The sequence below is a fragment of the Pongo pygmaeus genome, chromosome 11 (genome assembly GCF_028885625.2).
Source record: "Pongo pygmaeus isolate AG05252 chromosome 11, NHGRI_mPonPyg2-v2.0_pri, whole genome shotgun sequence".
Lineage (NCBI taxonomy): Eukaryota > Metazoa > Chordata > Mammalia > Primates > Hominidae > Pongo > Pongo pygmaeus.
The window spans coordinates 37837789-37858461 of NC_072384.2; the positions used below are offsets into that span (position 1 = coordinate 37837789).

Sequence of the window (20673 nt, forward strand, 5' to 3'; positions counted from 1 at the left end):
ATTGTTTGAGAGCTGGACAAGAAAATGGCCTGGCTCTAAAACACAAAGCAAACTATAAAATGAAATTAATAAATGTTTCAAGAGGAAAATTATATGAATTCCTTTAATTTTCATAACAAAACATTGTGCTTTTCATGTGGGATAGGACTACATTTTCCAGTGTTTGATAGGATGTGGGATGAGGCCTCTGAAAGAATATCCAGGGTTTATGTAACCCTTGAATTTGCCTTTCTTCTGCTTGGCATAGTTCAGGCAGGGTAGGTCCAATGTGTTAAGACTTCAGCAAGGTTGGGCAAAGAATGGAAGGCAAAAGCCCAAATCACCATAGCCAGAAATGTGGGGGAGGGGAGGAGAAGAGACTGGAAGGAAGGGTGTCTGGGACAGTTGCAGAGGTTGGCTCGACTGAGTGCTGAGAGATGCAGGCACAGTGCCCCTGGAGATGGTGCAGTCTGGTTTCTAATTTTGGAAATGGTCATACCAGGGTTTCCAATTCAGCAGGCAGGCTAGCAGTGAAAGACTGAAGTGTAGGAGAACCATCTGGAGGCCAGTGGCCATTCAGTTTTGTGTGGGGGTATAAATACAGAATGGACAAAAGCAAGACAGGGCTTAGTTTCTAAAGTGGGGAAGCAGCAGAAGGGAAGTGATGACTGAACAGGAGAATCTGGTTCTTCTGAGGCACCAGACCAGTGGAAAATCAGTGAGTCAAGGAACACTGAGGTCCAGAGGTTCCAAGGCTCCTGGGTTTACTTAGTGTCTGACTGGCTACAAGGCAATTTCAGGAACACCACAGAAGGTCAACCAATGAGAATGGACTTCTAGATTGCTTGTCTGGGAGCAGGGCCTAATTCTATTCTATACGCATCCTCATTGGGAGGAGGGTCACCTGAGTCTAAGTGAAACAAGGGGTGATCCAATCTGAGATTACCCTGGAGACAGGACCGCTTTGTGTGTCCAGAGAAATAGGCATGGAACTGCCATTTCTCGAGTCAGGTTCCAAGGTGACTGGGGTGAAGTGGCTCCAATTTAGGAGAAGGACACAAAGACAGGAAACCACCCAGTGAGCACTGCAGGGGCAGATGTTTAAACAAACTTTTCTAGCCAGGTACAGCCCTGATAGGGAGGAGGGTGTGTCTCTCTGAGGAGACCACAGACCCTGACCCGGAGACATTGTGATGACTGAGCAGAGATAAAAGAGGAGGAGACCGATCAGTTGCACCTCTAGAGCCAATTAGGGCTGGTGCAGAGGATGGTGGCCTCTAGCTGAAGAACAGACTGGAGAGCTTTAGACATCCCCTGGGTCTGTACCCAGGTTCCAGGGCCAACCACAACTCCTCTTTCTCTGTTACCTGAGAACAGAGAAGGGGCAGGGCCAGGGCACCAGCAGGAGAGAGCTTAGCTGGCCAAGCTGAAGAGAGAGGTCATTAGGGACTAGATCATGGTAGCAGCGACTGCCTGGATCCTGGCAGAATAAAAGAATTCCAGCAACAGTAAGTGACTTTGGATAAGAGCCCTCAGCTGATGCCTGGAGGGATGCTGTAGGAGTTTTGGATAATCTTGTAGAAGAGATCATTTTTATTGTTTTTCTTTTATTACACTATGAATAGAGGACCTGCAGGTAGGGTAGCCAAGACTTTTCCCAGATGATATATTCCCCAGCAGAAGTACTGCTATTTCTAATGCGTGAGGCACTAACGATAAAGAATCTACGGATTACTAGCATTTCAAGAGCCTCAACCACGTTTTAAACCTAATTCAAATGAATATTTAACTGAATGGCTATAAGATGTGGCAGTACGCCAACCATTCAACTTATTCTTCACATTTTTCACAAGAAAAACAACAAAAATCATCTCTCCTATAGACCTGACAGATTGATTATCCAAAGAACCAAAGCAGTAAATTTATGAATGTGTATTTAATTTGAAACAAAGAAGCATTCTGAAATATTTGACATAATGTGACTGGGAACATAAAGGTAAGAGTGTTGGCCGGGCACTTTGGCTCATGCCTGTAATCTCAGCACTTTGGGAGGCCAAGGCAGGGAGATCACTTGAAGCCAGGAGTTCCAGACCAGCCTGGGCAACATGGTGAAACCCGGTCTCTAGAAAAAATAAAATGAAAAAAAAAAAAATTAGCTGGACTTGATAGTCCATGCCTGCAGGAGGCTGAGATGGGAGGATCCCTTGGGCCCAAGAGGTCAAGAATGCACTGAGTTATGATTGCACCACTGCCCTCCAGCCTGGGTAACAGAGCAAGACGGAACGGAACGGGATGGACGGGACAGAACGGGACAGAACGGGATGGGGAAGGGACGGGGAAGGGATGGGGAAGGAAAAGAAAAAGGAAAGGAAAGGCAGAGAAAGAAAGAAAGAGAGAAAGAGAAAAGTAAAAGAAAGGAAAAAAGGAAAGGAAAGGAGGAAGAAAGGAAAGAAAATTAAAAAAAAGAAGAAAAGAAAGAGAAAAATAAGAAAGAAAGAGAAAGGAAGGGTGTCAATGAAGGACTTAAAGGACTTAAAAATGGTCCTGTTCTCAGAATTCGGGGTAGGCCCTGTTCTAAGTTTCCTGAGAATTCTCTGGAAATGATTTTTGAGTGATAAGTACATCAAATGTTTGGGTCCTTTTTTGCCACAGGCATCACTAGACAAGGCTTACAGGTGGAATTGCTTGAGTTCTGAAGTTTTTTGTATCCTTAAGAAGTCAGTAACATATAATATAAAAGTACTACAAAACTAGGAATTCACAAGCAAGGTGAAAAGCCAGAGGCAGAAAAATGAAGACATGGGAAAAGAGAATGAAATTACGTGTACAATAATTTATAAGTTATTAATATTAAACAAGGGTTTTGGTGTTTCCTTCCAGATAAAAGGGCTGATATTTATTACAGTGAAAAATAATTAGCAAATAAGTTGTCATTTCTTTCCACATTGATTCCAGAAGCTAAATGTTATTTTAATTGTATAAGTGTTAGCTTATGGAAGTTGGGACTGAGTTTGGTTTCCTTGAAGAAAATTTAGGAAAGAAGGGGATAATGATTAGAAAAATATGTGGGATGCCAGGTATGGTGGTGCGCATCTGTAAGTCCCAGCTACTCAGGAGGCTGAGACAGGATTGTTTAAGTCCAGGAGTTTGAAACTGTAGTGAGCCATCATCATGCCTACAAATAACCACTGCACTCCAGCCTGGGCAACAAAGGGAGATCCTGCCTGTTTAAAAAAAGAAAAGAAAAGAAAAAGAAAAAGAAAGAAAAAGAAAAAAAGTGGAAACCAGCTTACTAGCAAAGAGCTTGGTGGACTGCATTAAAACGTGCAGGGGCATTAGCAAAATCTCCAGAAGCAGCAAGCCCAAGAAGTACATCACTGAGGATTCATAAAGTATTGCATGCTTGCTAACAAGCATATTCCTTGCTTTTTTCTCTCTACATGGAAAATAATAATGGATTTGTGAATTTTGTAGAGCTTAGTTTCTGACAACTAGAATTGGAAAATATTGTATAACCCAGGTGGTGGTGTGCAAGGCAGTGGTGAGTCCATCGTGCCCACACAGCCATGAAATGGGAGCATCTGTGGTGTTTAATTTAGAAGAGGAACAAGATGTTATAGTCACTAAAATATCAAAGTAGGAAGCTTGATTGGTTCTTCAGGCAGAGCCTCATAGGGTTGGGTCATGGAGATCCAGAGTCTGAGGCTCGTCGGTGTATTAAACTCAGAACGGCTGTTCTGATCATCTTCACTAACTGCTGACATAATTATAGAAGTAGAACTTCCAAGTTGGCCATATACACTGAGGAGTATAAATAGTTTCCTACAGAAAATCAACAATAAGTAGCAAAATAAATATGCAAAAGTTATACGCATATTTATTCAGTAGGCTTTTAGGCAAGACAGGTTGGGTGATCCTAATGGTTAATGCCTTAAACGAAGCAAGCCCAATACTGACCTAGCAGAGGCAAACTGTGCTCTACACTAATGATAAAGCTGTTATTTCTCTATTTTAAAAATTTATTTACGGCAGCAATAGATGAAAGCCTATCATATCTCTCTAGTTTTCCAATAGGTATCCAGTAAGTAGGAAATCAAATTAAGAAGGTAGTTCTTTAGCAGACTGGTAATAAAGCATCAAGCTTTAGTAAGCTTTAATCCAAGCTTATTGATTAAAACCATCTTTTACTTTGCTAAGCCATCACAGTTTTGTTAGCATTACTTACAAGCCATATTCATTCTTACTATTTACTATCATTTTATTAGTGGGTAAAGTCATTGAATACTGCAAGCAAGAGAGGAATGGCATGTCCTAACACTTAGGGTAAGGAGATCAAGCCTAGGGATAAGACTCTCTGAGAATACCCTGAGGAACAATTTGACATCCTTGTGGTGGAAGTTTATTGAATCAGTTCCCAACTTCAGCCCAGTCAACTGTGAAGGGTCAGCATCACTCTTAACTTCCAATTGGAAATGTACTTGATGGACTTATAATTTAATTCTATGAGTGTATTATATTTATTAGGTGTCTTATAATTTTTAATTATTGGAAGAGAGGGGGTGACATACTACGAAGGGGTTGAAAGAGCTTTATAAGGCTTAGTCAAAAATTACATGTAATTTTTGCTGTATGTCACATACCATAAAGTTAACACGGGTGCACAGTGAGTGTAGCAAACAGTTTCAACTGTTGTTTGCTGGTGTTTGGAGATGGTGAAACGTTTGCACAAATATTTCCTCTCTCCACCAACTCTTCCCCCATTCCCTAATGCTCACTTCCACTTCTTTTTTTTAACTTTTGGAGTTCCCTGATCTGCATAAACATTCTACCAACTCAGCCCAAGGCAACTTTGAATTTTATGGTTACACTGCTAATTTTATCTTTATCTGAAAACTTTTGTCTTAAAGACAATTTTGTCTTAAAAGACAGATTTTGTCTTAAAGCACGTTTTGTCTTAAATAAGTCAATAAGATTGCTAATGTAAGGTCAGGTGCTAATCCTAGCACTTTGGGAGGCAGAAGTGGGAGGCTCACTTGAGGCCAGGAGTTTGCGCCCAGCCTGCGAAATATGGCGAGTCTCTGTTTCTGCTAAAAATACAAAAATCAGCCGGAGTCACGCCTGTAGTCCCAGATACTTGGTAGCCGAGGCACAGAATTGCTTGAATCCGGGAGGTGACCCAGGATCGCGCCACTGCACTCCAGCCTGGGGTACAAAGCAATATCCTGTCTCAAACAAACAAAAAGAAAAAAAGAAAAAAAAAGAAATAAAAAAATAGCTAATGTAGTATTAATTTGAAATGAGGGGGATCTGCCTGTCCAGTATTCAAATCCCAGTAACCTTTGGATGAATTACTTGCCATTTCTAGTTCTTGTTGCTTAATTTTAAGATGGAAATTTCTACCTTGAAGTTTTAGAGAGGTTGTTGAGAGAATAGAGATGATACAAGTCTATGCTTAGAATACTCAGCACATAGCAAAATAATAAATATTCTCCCTCTGCCCTCTCTCTTTTCTTGGAAAGCCAGGTAAGCAATGAGAAGTTGGTTTATGGCCAGGTGTGGTGGTTCTCGCCTGCAAATCCCAGCACTTTGGGAGACCAAGGTGGGCGGATCCCTTGAGCTCAGGAATTCGAGATCTGCTTGGGCCACATAGCAAGACCTGTCTCCACAAAAATTTAAGATTACCTGGGCGTGGCACATTCCTGTAGTCCCAGCTACTTGGGAGGCTGAGCTGGGAGGATCACTTTAGCCTAGGAGGTCGAGGCTGCAGTGAGCTGTGATGGCACCACTGCACTCCAGCCTGGGTGACAGACAGCCCTGTCAAAAACAAAACAAAACAAAATAAAAATTGCTGACGTATGCACAGTTAAAGTAAAAAGAGTTGGGATCCTTGAATGACGTTCATGTCTGTTCTAGCAAAGACCGGATTGTTGGTCCCCCAAACTTCTTTAAATAAGTTTACTCCTGGTAGCTTGATTAAGTATCTTTGTCCCATGGCCGTGGGGAATAAAGAGTTCAGTAGTCACCCCCTTTTTAAACTAAATGTCCGAAGAGACAAGGCAATCCCATCCTCTCTTCACACATTTGTGCAGGTGCAGCTTTATTTCCCACCGTGCGGTCCCAGGAGGACGCCTGCTCTTCTGCACTCACTTCCTAGGCATCCCTGGCCGCCCCTCGGCAGGCTCTCCTGGCCTGAGACTTCCAGCTGAGCCTCATCTCCTCCACCCGAAATACTGCTCCATGGGTTACTTTATCTACCTGGAAAGTTCTGGATTTCCAACTGGAACCTGTATACTGCTGGTTGTGTCTCAGCAGTTATTACAGCTCTGGGCTCACAACGGGAGCTTAGCAAAAGTTCCACCCTGGCTTCCTAGACTGCTACAGCTCCAAGAAAAATGGAGCTCATTGTGTGCGCACAAACGGCCGCCGCCTTTGGCGTCTCCCGCGGATTAGACCAAGTACGAGGTCTCAGCAGGCTTTTAGGCAGGACAAGTTTTACGCTTGGCCATATAAGGGTCAGGCTAAGCAAGGCGCCTCCGTGCGCCTAGCCAGAGCGATGCGGGCTGCGGAGCCTGCCCAGCCGGTAGCCCAGTGCCTGGCGGCGGCAGCGGCGGCAACTTCCCAAGCGCGGCGGCAAATCCGGGCCCGCCCGGAAGTGCCCGGCGCTGGAGGAGGGAGCAAGGGCCCGGGAGCCGCCGCCGCCGCGCGCACGCGCCCTCGCGGGCTGGGGGCCGGGGCTGGAGTTGTAACTCGGAAGCCGGAGCCCAGACGGGCCCGCGGCGGGGGGGGGTGGGGGCTGCGCGGGGGCGGGAGCGGCGGAGGTGGCCGCCCCTGGCGGCGGGTTTGTTTATCCCGGGGAAGAAGTTTAGGAGCGGGAGATAGGGAAGGAGGGCGGGTCGGGGAGGAGGGATGCGGTTCGGCGGAGGCGGCCGCCACAGGGACTTGCCGCCATCACCCCTGCTGCCACCACCGCAGCCTCGGGCTCGCAGGGCCGACACGGCCACCGCCTCAGCGGCAGAGGAGTCTCCACCGGGACTGACCGCCGCGGCCCCGCACGTCCAGGTAGGCGCCCCTCCCCCGGTCCCCGCGGCAGCTCCAGGCGCTTGCTCGCCTCTCCCGGCTCGCCGTAGACCGGCGGCCTCCTGCTCGCGCCTCACTGCGCCCTCTTCCCTCTGGGTCCCGGACCCCGGCTCGGGCGGCGAGCTCCGGCCTACTCTGGGGGCTACCTCCCATGCCCCCGGACCGCCCTTCCCTCGCGCGGCGGCGCCACTTTCCCCGGGGTTGCCCCCAATCCCTGCTTGATTTCCCAGCCTCCACCTTCCAGGATCCCCTTTAGTTTTACCCCCGGGCCTCGCCCCTTTTTTTCCTCTGGCCTCCCTCCTCCTCTATACCTGTATACCTCCATGCCTGCCCGTTTTTACCTGAGTGCTGCCCAAAGCCAGAAACTGCATGCTCTCCCACCGCGCAGTGTCCACTTTCATACCTTCTCATCCCAAATGCAGACACTTGAAACTCTCGTCCCTGTTAGCCCATTTTAGGCAGAGTTCTCAGCTCCGCAGACCGCTCAGTACCTCCACTCCGGTGGTCATATCTTTAACCTCTCCACCTGCTTTCTAATACATTTTTGCTAACTTATACCAGAGTACGTCAAGCTAACCGCGCGGTTCGGGGTCCAAGTCTTCAAAGAGCCCACTTTTATTCCTGCTGCTCTCCTTTTTCCTAATTCTTTTTGAGTCAATGTATTTGTGTATTGATTCAACATAAAAGGGATGGTAGCATTTTCTCTCTCAAAGCAGTCACACAACCCAGTAGAAATAAGATTCACCATGTGCTTATCCTAACTTTCGCTTGTCTTTTTCCTTACTGTATTCTGTCATTCAGGGATTCTTTCCAGGCCTCTGATGCTTTGTCTATTTTTGAATAATCTTGGGCCTAGTTTGACCCATTGTAGTACTCACTTTCCCACTTGCAATTGAATCCACTGTTTCTTGGACTAGATACTGACAGAGGTAAAAGGTTCACACCTTGAAAAATTACATCTCTGCTGCCACAATGGGATTGGTGGAATATTTGAAATTACCATTTCATCATTCTTGTGAGAAATGTTGCCTAGTGGTTAAGAACTCTTCTCTAGAGCTCAGACTAGTATGGTTGCCAGGGTGTAAACCCTTGCTCTGCCATCTACCAGCTTTGGCTTTGGGGAAGTTACTTAATATTTCTTCACCTCAGTATTCTTACAGCTGTAAAATGGGTTTATGATATTACCTCATAGGATGGTGCTAGTAATTGCACGAGTAAATACAAGTAAAGTACTTAAAACAGTACCTGGCACAGGGCAAATATCTGATAAATGTTATCTTTATCATCACTTCTTGGTTTGACTCGATCTGGCTTGTGGGTAGATTAATTCTAAGACAGGAAGGTGGGAATGGAAAGCTACCTTCTTATTCTTTGACATTTAACATCCTTTCTTGGTATAGATAGCACTTATAATTTGTTATTGTATAAATTAATTCCTTCTGATTTGAAAACTACAGGGTTTTAGCCCACCAATTTCAAGTCAGCTAACTACCAAGCTACAGATAGGTCAGTCCTTATTTCACATGTCTATTTGAAACTTCTACAATTTTACCTTTGTTTTGAGAATAAGCAAAGTGAAAGTACTGTGTATAACAGATTCATCATACTGGAAAATGAGATTTTACAGATAAAAATTTTAGTACTGTAAGTTAAATACTCAAAACTGGTGGTATTCTTCATACTCATCTGACCTTTATCTTCAGTCACTACTCGAGATAGAGCTTTGGCTTGTCTTCATTTAGAAGACTGGTGGCCGTTTTCTCTTAATGTGTTATGTTCATTCATATTCACATGTCTTCTTGGCTTGGTGTTTACAGAATTTTACTCACTTTAAAAAATGCTGACAGTTTTTGCCGTATTTGCTTACCTCTTGTGCACTATTGCTTACTTATTACATTTTTAAAGGACTCACATTAAAAGATCTGAATAGATATTACTTTTGTGTTGTTTTAAATAGTAGAAGTTTGAAATCACTATTTGCTGTCCTAATTACATGTAAAAATATGTACATATTTAACTATCAGAATAAAAGTGTTTTTCCATTTATAGTTTAAAATCATTCCTGTGCCACCACGGAGCATGTTGCATACTTGGGGTGACACTGTTTTTGGTAATGCTGTTCCCTGACCTAGAATAACCTTTGCTCTTTCTCCTGCATATCCAGGTTCTACCTGATTTTCATCTCTCACTGCTTCCACATAGTTCCTTCCAGCATTTAGTTTCTTGGCTTTCCTAATGTCTATATCTGCATTTTTGGCCATGAATTTATATAAGCAGTGCAGGTTGAAGAAAAATAACTCCCCTAGAATCAGACTTTTAAAGCTTATAGAAGTTTGAAAGGGTGGTATAAAATTGACATTTAGTATTTACTCTATGCCTAGCACTATTTCTTTGGTTTTGTAAATATTCTTTCCAAAAATATTTAATGAGCATCTACCATGTGCCAGGCATTGGGGATACATGAGAGTGGCCCTTCTCAACCATGTTTCTGGGTGAAAATCAAACCCTAATGCTCTGAGGCATCTAAGCTATGTAATGAATTATCTCATCTCCTGTGCACCTAGAATAGTACTAGCTATGTACCATTCTTGAGAGAACTAAGGAAGTAGTTACTCCAGTCAGTTTTTATAGGGCTTGATTCTGCAGAGCACTAGTTGAGAAAAGCTCCTGTACAGAGAAGAGTAATATGCAGTCTCTGCTTTTTTGTAATTTTATTCTGATGTGGCACTGACAGGCAGTTTATATGTATTAACTTATTTAAACCCCATAATAATTCTTTAAGAAGGCTTTTTTATTCCTATTTTACAAATGAGGAACTTGAGAAACAGATTACTTAACTTCTGCAAAATCAGACAGTTGAGAAAGTTTTGCAGCCAGGCAACATAGTTCTCATCTATTACTCTTTTGCTTCTCACACCTTTCACTTCCTTGTTGATTTACTTTAGAGAAGACTCACTTCCTTGTTGATTAGAGAAAATTCTTCACCTTTCTGAATATCTTATTTATTTATTTTTTATAAATATAAGCTTCACAGCAGAGTTTCCTTCTCTTTTCATGTTGTTTAGTGAAGAAAGTAAAGGAGATGTAACTCTTGTAAAGCACTTCATCAAAAGTCTTATGTCAAGCCTTATATATGACTAAATATTGAAGGCATTTACATTTAGTGGTCATGCTCACTGTTTTGTTTCCTTGCTTGTATTTGTTCACTTAACGAAAGTTTATTAACAACCCATCTGTGCCAGGCACTGTGTTAGTCTCTGGTGACATGTGGTAATAGAAAGAGATTACTTGTGTTCATGGAGGCAGAAGTCTGGGGAATAAAATAAAGAAAAAAAAATTATAGGCCAGGTGCCTTGGCTCATACCTGTAATCCCAGCACTTTGGGAGGTCGAGGTGGGCTTATCACTTAAGGTCAAGAGTTCGAGACCAGCCCAGCCAACATGGTGAAACCGCGTCTCTTCTAAAAAAAAAAAAAAAAAAAAAAAAAATAGCTCGGTGTGGTGGCACACACCTGTAGTCCCAGCTACTTGGGAGGGTGAGGCAGGAGAATCTCTTGAACCCCGGAGACAGAGCTTGCAGTGAGCTGCACTCCAACCTGAGCAACAGAGTAAGACTCTGTCTCAAAAAAAAAAAAAATTATAAAAATAATTAGTTATCATTACTGCTACAAAGGAAGATGATTGTGAAGAACGAAGGCACACCAATCCATCAGGGAATGCTTCTCTGAAGAAATGACTTTTAGACAGAAACCTAAAGGATGAACTGTAGTGACCCAAGGGATGTTGGCAATTTCAACTTTCTGGACCTTAGCACGTGAGGTTGGTTGATGGGGAACAGACTGGAGCAGATCACAATGGCCAAAATCCATGCTAAGCATTTTATACTTAATCCTAAGAGCAATAGGAAGCCACCAGAGAATGTGAAACAGCTGAATAAGTTACCCAAATTTTTGCTTTAAAAAAATCAGTTGGCTGCTCTGCAGAGACAGGTTGGAAAGAGGCAAGTGTAAATACAGGGAGACTAGTTAAGTCATTGCTTCTCAAACTTGTCTGTGTTGAAGGACCAATTTTGTTTTAATTTTCTATTCATACTGGTATTTAGTAACATACAATAAGATGTTTGTTGTGGCAGTGTCAAATTGCTGTAAACATTCCTAAATGCTTTCTCTAGGTTTCTATATTTATTTCATTTCAGACCAATAGCAAAAGTTTGTGGACCAGTGTCAGTGCACGGATCACAATTTGAATAGCATTGAGATTAGCTGTTACAGTAATGTAGTCAAGAGTTGGTGGAACCTTGGTTCAGGATGGCAGTGATAGAGATAAACTAGCCTGATTTGACAAATATTTGGGGGGAAAAATTGGTAGGGTTTAGAGATGGATGAGATTTGGGGGTCCTGGGGAGAGGAAAAGGCTGACTTCCAGGGCCAGTAGTTCTTGTGCCTAAGGTGAGAGTACTGGGGGAGGAGCAGTTTTTTATTTTGTAGTTTCAGGGAAGGGGGAGGTATTGGTCATTTTTCAATTTGAGACTTATTAAACTTGAGACTGAGACATATAAGTAGAGATGCCTAGTAGCAATTGGATGTATAGGTCTGGAGCTCAGCAAAGAGGTTTGGACTGGAAATAAATTTGGAAATAGTCAGCGTACAGTTTATAATTGATGTCTGGGAGTGAAGGATGAGATTGCTTAAGGAGAGAGTATAGAGAAGATAAGGGGGCTTATGAGTAAGCCCTGTGAATCTTTCACATTTGAACTTTGGTAGAAAGAAATGGAACAAAAGAGGCTGAGAAGGAAGAAGCTAGAGGTTGGAAGAAAATTTTGTTGGTATCACTGAAGCCAAGGCAATAGACTGAAAAAGAAGGGAGTGGCCAGTTGAATATTTTGAATGCAACTGGGAAATTAAGTGGCAAACTAAAGAGCATATGCTGAATTTAGCAACATGAAGAAAATTTTATATCTCTGGTTGTCAATACACCCATAAACTGTTTGATGATGAATTTTGTATTAATCTGCCAAAGCTACAATCCTAAATTAAAATAAAATATTAAATCTATAGTATGAACCATATCTGTCTTCCGGAGTTCAGACATGTTTTTATTATCATCTGGCTGTTCTATAAGTATCTAAAACCTTTCACAGCTTAAACTTTTCACAGCTTATTCGTTCATAGTATGTATTTTTTAAATACTCACTATTTATCAGACACTGAATACTAGACTTCTAGGTATGGGATTAGAATTCAGAGACTAGGGACCGTGGACGATTAAACAAGTATTTGTTTTTCTTGTGTGATTAGTGGTCTTGTGGCAGTTTATTCAGGTTGCCTTGGAAGCACAGAGCAGGGGCATCAGAGGAGGCTTTCTAAGGAAAATGACCCTTGAGCAGAGTGTTTGTGAAAGTCAAGTTACATAGGTGGAGAGGGTGAGTTAAACATAGGTGGCAGAGGAGTTTAAAGAAATGATACTCTAAGTAATTTGAAAGCCTGCAAAGGCAGAAATTGGGGCTAGAGTACAGGGGTGGTAGGTTGGGGAGGTTGGCCATGCCATTTAAAGGTTTCTCACTTGAACTTGTATCTTTTTTGGATTTTTTTTATTAATATCCTTACCACCCATATAGTCACTAAATGTGGACGTATCTTTTTAATATCTTTAAGAATTAAATATTTCTTTGTTTTAGTATTTATTGCCCAAGGTAGTGTTTATTTTTGCTAGTTAGCTTTACATTATATGTATTAAATCTATACTTACAGGTTCATTCAATAACTGATAGCATACTTAAATATTTTAGTTACATTCCAGTGACGACTTATGGAAGAAATTTTATACATGTAACTTTTTCTCTCAATTTTAGGGAGTTTAAAAGGAAAGACTTGCTAAGGATTGGTGAAGATGTACTACCTAACCTTGGGTATGTGGTCAGTGATGGTGTTTCTGGGCTCAGTAGAATGACAGGCATCCCCTGATAGCTTAAATGTTATTTTAGGTGGTTGTATTACATCAAAGAGTCTACAAATCCCTGGACTTTTCTCTTGGACCATGGGTAGAATACAATTTATCTATAGACGTGGATAAACTTTTTGAAGAATACTGTAGTTGGCAAAACCTTAATTGGCAAGGGCAGGGTCTCATAGAAAATAATGGGATAGAAAGGAAAATTATGTTAAAATTAATTTTATTCTTTATTTATTTATTTATTTATTTGAGACAGAGTCTTGCCCTGTCGCACAGGCTGGAGTGCAGTAACGTGATCTCAGCTCATTGCAACCTGTCTCCCGGTTCAAACAATTCTCCTGCCTCAGCCTCCTGAGTAGCTGGGACTACAGGCACAGCCATCATGCCTGGCTAACTTTTGTATTTTTAGTAGAGATGGGGTTTCACCATGTTGGCCAGGCTGGTCTCGAACTCCTGACCTCAAGTAATCCTCCCGCCTCGGCCTCCCAAAGTGCTAGGATTATAGGCTGAGCCACTGGGCCTTGCCAAAGTGAATTTGAAAAACACAGTAAATGAAAAATTCTAGAAGGCATCTACTTTATTTTATTTTTTGGCAGAGACAGGGGTCTCACTGTCTTTCCCAGGCTTGTCGCAAACTGCTGGCCTCAAGAGAATTAAGAAAATTATAACTTTAAAAATTTATTTTTACTAGTTCATACTGGCTTTAAAATCTTTTGCTCTTGCCTTCTTCTTGGTTGTAAGTTTTGTATGTCTTATATAACAACTGTGTGCTTTTCATGTATTTATTATGGCTCTTACAGGTACCCTTTTAGAGGCCTTTTATCTCTATGTTGAACATAACTATAGCTCCTGTTTGGTATTCTTTATACCTTCTTATATGTTCTAAAAGAGGTCAGGATAATTATTAGCATTATATTCTGAATTGTGTAATACATGAGACTAAACTTTACATAGGTAAAAGCTAGCAGATTAAAATGATTTTTTTATTCTCAAGTATGAAATTTTTGCACCTCAAACCATGATTGGGACAGTTTAGATAGGAGATATGTATATGTATATATACCTGAAGTGAAAACATGATGAAGATACTCATCTCTGCAATATGAATATATTTAGAAAATACTCCCCTTCCCCCAACACACACACTTCTTTGGAGTTGGTGTATTTGCTTTCATCCTATATTAGATAAATAAATAAAAATATTTAGGGTTAACAATTAAAAACAAAGAGATGTTTTTATTTTCTGCAGAACTGAAGGTTAATAGTATATCTAAAAAGTAGTGTGCTTTTGAAATATTATTTTATAGGTATGAGCTGAGATTAAATTCAAAAAACAAAAATTACAAAATATAATGTTATATTTATTGACAAAGAAAATACCATTGTTTCCTGTTTGGGTATGTTTTCTGAAGCAAATGTAACAATTTTTTTCTTGTGTAAAATACATTTGTATCTCCCCTCCTCGAACCCCCCAGTTAGGTGATTTTTTTAAAAAATAGATTTTATGTTTTTGAAGCTGTTTTAGGTTCACTGAAGAAGTTGAGCAGAATCTACGAAGATTTACCATACGTCCCTTGCACCCATACAGACATAGCCTCCTCCATTATCACCATTCGCCACCAGAGTGACCCATTTTTTAAACTGATGAATCTGCATTGATCCATCATTATCATCCAGAGTGCATGGTTTACATTAGATTCATGGTTGGTATTGTATAGTATATTCTATGTGTTTGGACAATTTTTATGACATCTATCTACCATTATTATGTTTTTCACAGCCCTAAAAATCCTCTGACCTAGGTCTATTCATTCCTCCTTCCTGCAACCCCTGACAACCATTGATCTTTTTACTGTTTTGCCATTTCCAAAGTGTGTAGCCTTTTCAGATTAGTTTCTTTCACTTAGTATTATGCATTTTAAGTTTTCTCTGTGTCTTTTCATGGCTCAATAGCTCATTTCTTTTTAATGCTGAATAATATTTCGTTATCTGGGTGTACCACAGTTTATCCATTGACCTACTAAAGGACTTCTTTGTTATTTACAAGTTTTGCAGATTATGAATAAAGCTGCTACGAACAACCTTGTGCAGGTTTTTGTGTAGACATAAGTTTTCAGCTCTTGGTAAATACCAAGGACCATGATTGATGGGTAGCATGGTAAGAGTATGTTTAGTTTTGTAGGAAACCACCCAACTGTCTTTCAAAGTGGCCATACCATTTTGCATTCGCATCAGTGATGAGTGAGGGTTGCTATTGTTCCACATCCTTGTCAGTATTTGGTATTATGCTGCTGTTGGTTGAAGTAGTCTATAGATGTCCATTATGTCTAGTTGATTGATAGTGTTGTTGAGTTCAAACTTGTCCTTACTGATTTTCTACCTGCTGTTTTCTGTTAGAGGGGTGTTGAAATGCCCATTTCTGTTAGAGGGGTGTTGAAATGTCCAACTACAGTAGTGGATTCATCTATTTCTCTTTGCAAATCAGATTTTGCCTTACATATTTTGATGCTCTGTTGTTAAGTACATACAAATTAAGAATTATGGAAAATTTACCTCTTTATCACTTTATAATACCCCTCTTTATTCCTGATAACTTTCTTCACATTAAAGTATAATTAAGTGATCTTTAAGGTAAAGATTGCGATAGTCTCAAGGTGTTTTTTCAGCTGTCATTTGGACATATTTTTTAATGTTTTAGTAGGAAATTCCTCTGTAGTTTTTATAAGACAAAAAAAGAAATAAAATAACAGTGAGTATAAATTTGTTCTGAGATTGCCAAGGCAAGTACAAATACAGGAAGCTACCAAATATCTAAACGAATTTAATTTCATTTAATTAAATTTTTTTTGGTGACAACACTTGGGATCAGTTTAAACCTTTACTAACCATTTAGGAATTAAGTTTTGGTAGAAAAGCTCAAGTGGGTCATGGGCACACACTAAGCAGATTTGATCATTTCTGAGTGCATTTAAAGTGCAACCTTTATCCAGCATGTAGAATTTAAAAATAAAAATAAAAATAAAGTACATATTTTAAAACATTAAAATACTTTTTCCTGTAAGCATTTTATCAATGGCATTTGAGAACTGGCTTGAATTGTGGAGTATCTTGGTTTATGCATTAATGTTATTGATGATTTTATTTTCTCAGGTGTCTGATTTATTTTTACTGTTGTCTGTCTGCCTCTCCCTACCCCAAGTGTTTTATCAACAAAAATTGCACCTTTAAGTTGTGTAATGAAACCAGCATTTTTTCTTAAGAGAGTATACCAGGTGTATTCGCACACAGGCCTGAGAAACTGACAGCCTTCTACAGTGTAAAGATAACCTTTACATCAAATTTCCTCATGGATTATTTTATTAAAAGAGAAGAAGTACCCTTTGTAAAGCACTTGTGCCAGACAGACACTGTGTTGAGTACTTAAGACATTTTATCTCATTTACTTCTTATCACTAACCCATGAGGTATAGATAATACCATAATTTCTTGAATCACAGTTGCTGTCAATTACCAGATGGATTATTATTTTATGTACTCCAGAGAGAGAGCACTGCGGATTATAATTGTAAGATGCCATCAATTTCAGAAATGTTAAAATATGACAAAAATAGCTGTCTTAGAATTAGTGAAAGGTGGAATTAGTGCTACCTTGTTTTGTGGTTATCACTCAGGGTTCTCAAGACAACTCACCTCACAAAATGAAGTGAAGTCAGGACAAACGTAGGTCTGTCTACTTTACTCCAGAGCTCTCCAGGCATCAGAGCATAGAGACTAGGAGCATACAGCCACCTTGCCATTTAATAGCTGTATGACTTTAGGGAAGTTACTTAAAGTCTTAGTTTTCTCTTCTGTAAAATGGAAATGGAAATGATAATGGTAAAACCATATAGTTGTTATGAGAACTGAATGAGTTATATATACATTTATAATGTGCTTTCCATGAGGTTAAATGCTTTGCATATATATTGGTTAATTAAAGCAGTATTGTTGTTTCTGATCTAAGTAGATGCTTGCTTAAAAGGGAGAGGAAAAGAGCCTTATCAAATGGTTCATTGATATTTTGTGCACATAATAAATATTAAAGTATTTTATTGATTTGTCTTTTAAAATTAATGTAAGATTGCAGTCTTGACAATTTTGACATCTAAATTACATTTTTATTTTCATAAAAATAATACTGTATAAAGTTTTAGCTGAAATCTGCTTTCCTTTCATCTCTGTTATGACATATTTAGTCAGAATATTGATGTGCTATGATGGATATCTTGAAAATAACCTGTGATATAGTTGGGATTCCTGTCAACCTCATAAGAAACTGATTCAGAAATTTTTTTAAAGGGTTTCAGTATTATTGACGCTTGTTTTAATTTCAGTTAAAATATACTGCTTTTTCATTGCACAGTGTATAGAGGAAAGATTATACCGAGACAGTTTTTGTAATAGTTTTATATGCACATGATTTTGTTGGTTCACCTTGAGATTTAAAATCTTGTCATCTTTCTAAACCACAGTTCTATAAAAATAAAGTATAATCTTTTCGTATACCCTGATAACAAAAATGGGTTAAGACCTTCCTTTGAACTTCTTGCTTTTTCCTTCATTCCCACTTTTGCTTTGTTTTCATTGTTTTTTGTTTGTTTGTTTGTTTATTTTGGACTCACATTATTCATTTACTTCACACATAGTTATTGACTGACTGTTAAATGCCAGGTCTTGTATTTACAGTGATGAATTGGAAATAGCCCTTGACCTGGAAGAACTCACTATTTGGGATTTATTAAGTGTCTAGTCATTGAGTACTTAGGCATGGTGCCAAGGACTTTATCTATACATCTTTTGATTTAATCCTCGTAACTACACTGCTAAGGTAGGTCGGTGCTTCTTGAATGTTTCTATTAAATAGATGGCAGAGAAGAGGAAATTCTTGGGGAATCAAAGGGAGGTGACAGTCTGAGTGTGGTAATGGTGGTGGTGAAGGGGGAGAGCTTTGATGTTAAAATTCTTTTCAATTTAGGTTTTCTCTTACAAATGATTTGAAGCCATGGTGGCTCACGCCTGTAATCCCAACTCTTTGGGAGGCCAAGGCAGGAGGATTGCCTGAGGCCAGGAGTTCTAGACTAGCCTGGACAACATAGCAAGACGTTGTCTCTATAAAAAATTTAAAAATTAGGCTGGGCATAGTGGCTCACGCCGGTAATCCCAGCAGTTTGGGAGGCCGAGGCCAGTGGATCACCTGAGGTAAGGAATTTGAGACTAGCCTGGCCAACATGGCGAAACCCCGTCTCTACTAAAAATACAAAAATCAGCTGGGTGTAATCCCAGCTGTAATCCCAGCTACTCGGGAGGCTGAGGCAGGAGCGCTTGAATCTGGGAGGCGGAGGTTGCAGTGAGCCGAGATTGCACCACTGCACTCCAGTGTAGGCGACAGAGTGAGTGTAGGTGACAGAGTGAGACTCCATCTTAAAAAAATGATAAAAATAAAAATAAAATTAAAAAATTAGCCACATGTTGGTGTTGTGGTGCATGCCTGTAGTCCCAGCTACTCAGGAAGCTGAGGCAGGAAGATCACTTGAGCTCAGGAGTTTGAGGAGGCAGTGAGCTATGGTCTTGTCACTGCACTCCAGCCTAGGAAATAGAGCTAGACCTTACCTCAAAAAAAAAAAAAAAAAATTTGGCTTTTGCATTCTGTTAACATACCTTTGTTTGTTTTGATATAAACAAATTTTTAATGTAAAAAAATTAATTAGCATAAGGGAAGAATCAAAAAAGTATCCTGTCCCAATTTTAGGGTAGAGGGAATATGGTACTGGGAGCAGAATTTTATTATACACTTCAGAGCATCAAGGGTGCTCATTTATTTGTTAAACTTTTTTTGCTTTTTTATTTTAAGTAAACTTTTGAAGTGTAACGTGCAAAGACATGCACATATCATCATACAGCATGTATGGTCTTTCAAACTGGCTTCTTACCCTAAACATACATATATGGTTATGTGATCTATAAACACCGAATATCTGAGACAGGTCTCAGTTAATTTAGGAAGTTTATTTTGCCAAGGTTGAGGACCTGCGCTGGGGTAACAGCCTCAGGAGGTCCTAACAACATGTACCCAAGGCAGTCAGAGCATGGTTCGGTTTTATACATTTTAGGGAGACATGAGACATCAATCAACATATGTAAAATGAATATTGGTTTGGCCCAGAAAGGCGGGACAACTCGAAGCTGGGAGAGGGCCTCCAGGTCACAGGCAGATAAGAGACAAATAGTTGCAATCCTTTGAGTTTCTGATTTGCCTCTCCAAAGGAGCCAAGCAGATACGCATTCATCTCAGTGAGTAGAGGGGTGACTTTGAATAGAATGGGAAGCAGGTTTGCCCTGAGCAGTTCCCAGCTTGACTTTTCCCTTTAGCTTAGTGATTTGGGGGCCCCAAGGGATTTTTCCTTTCACAGATTCAACCATGTTGTCTGTAGCAACAGTTTATTCTCACTGCTTTATAATATTCCACTGTATGACTCCGTATATCATGATTTATCTGTTTACTGTTAATGGACATCTAGGTTGTTTCCAGTTTGGGGCCGTCATGAATAGAGTCCCTATAAAATATCCCTGTATTCCTGTCTGTGCATGTCTTTTGGTCCCATGTGTTCATTTCCCTGGGGAATGTACCTTGTAATATAATCACTGGGTCATATGTGTGCCTTGTTCAGTTTTAGTGTAACCCAGTGATTTCCAAAGTTGTTGTACCAATGTATAACCTCATCAGTAGTAGATGAGAATTTCTAGTTGTCCCACATACTCTGGAACATTGGCTTGATATTCTGTCTCATATATTTAGCCATTCTGGTGGGTGTAACATGGTATTAAGTTGTGGGTAGGCTATTTTCTCAAAATAAACATGATTCCTTTCCCTACTCCTACCCTTGGTCCCCTCCTTTGTGTACACCAGGGAAAGTGGAACAGAGACCTGTGTATTTTCATAAAACCTATCAGATGATTCTGGTCACCTTGCCAGTTGGTAAGATGCAGAATATACAACAAATTTAAGTATAATTTAAGGAAAATGAGACGGTCATGAAAATTATAGCTCCACAGTGTAGTTTATTGACTTTCTGACAAATAGTGCTCTTCTAACTTGCTAAACATGGATGAGTTTTAAGATTTTGCAAGCTGGTGAAAAGTTTTGTAGGCTTTTTTATTTTACTGAGTGAGTTTGCAACATTGGCCCAAAGCTCTAATTACACAATGCTGGAATGCGCTTGTTCTTACTTGACCATCTACCCATATTGCAGGTTGTATTCATTCATTATTCTGTGGGGTTTTGCTGCAGTTTAAAGAAGGGAAACACTATATGAGCAGATCTTTCTCAATTTTCAGAACTTGAAAAAAGTTGACAAAATAAATTTTACCATTTCCTCACAGCATGCTATGTGTTTTTATATCAAATTTCTTGTTATTTGTGGAGTTTTTCGTTTAAATTTCACAGAAGTGTTGCTAAGCTGTATTTTTTGTCATTTTGTAGTGAAAATCCAAGAGTGCAAAAAATATTTTTCCCTTGTATCCTTTTCAGTGTTAGGATTGTAGTTAATCTTTTCTCATTCCTTAATCATTGTAGATTATGTTAGAATCATATGTAGGGAAGTGTCATTCCTGTGCCTTTTGGGGATAA

General features: G+C 40.0%; 1 protein-coding gene across 4 annotated transcripts in view; it reads left to right on the forward strand.

Moving 5' to 3' along the window:
• The first annotated feature begins 1184 nt into the window (after positions 1-1184).
• SPOPL (speckle type BTB/POZ protein like) overlaps positions 1185-20673 on the forward strand; it is a 77259-nt gene continuing 57770 nt past the window's right edge. The window contains exons 1-2 of one of the 4 annotated variants that reach the window (XM_054477483.2): positions 1220-1487; positions 12907-12963. The gene's annotated coding sequence lies outside the window, so the exon portion shown is untranslated. Of the gene's footprint in view, positions 1488-6767; positions 7039-12906; positions 12964-20673 lie in introns of those variants that run through there. The other 3 variants (XM_054477487.2, XM_054477486.2, XR_008501011.2) reach the window with 3 other exon arrangements.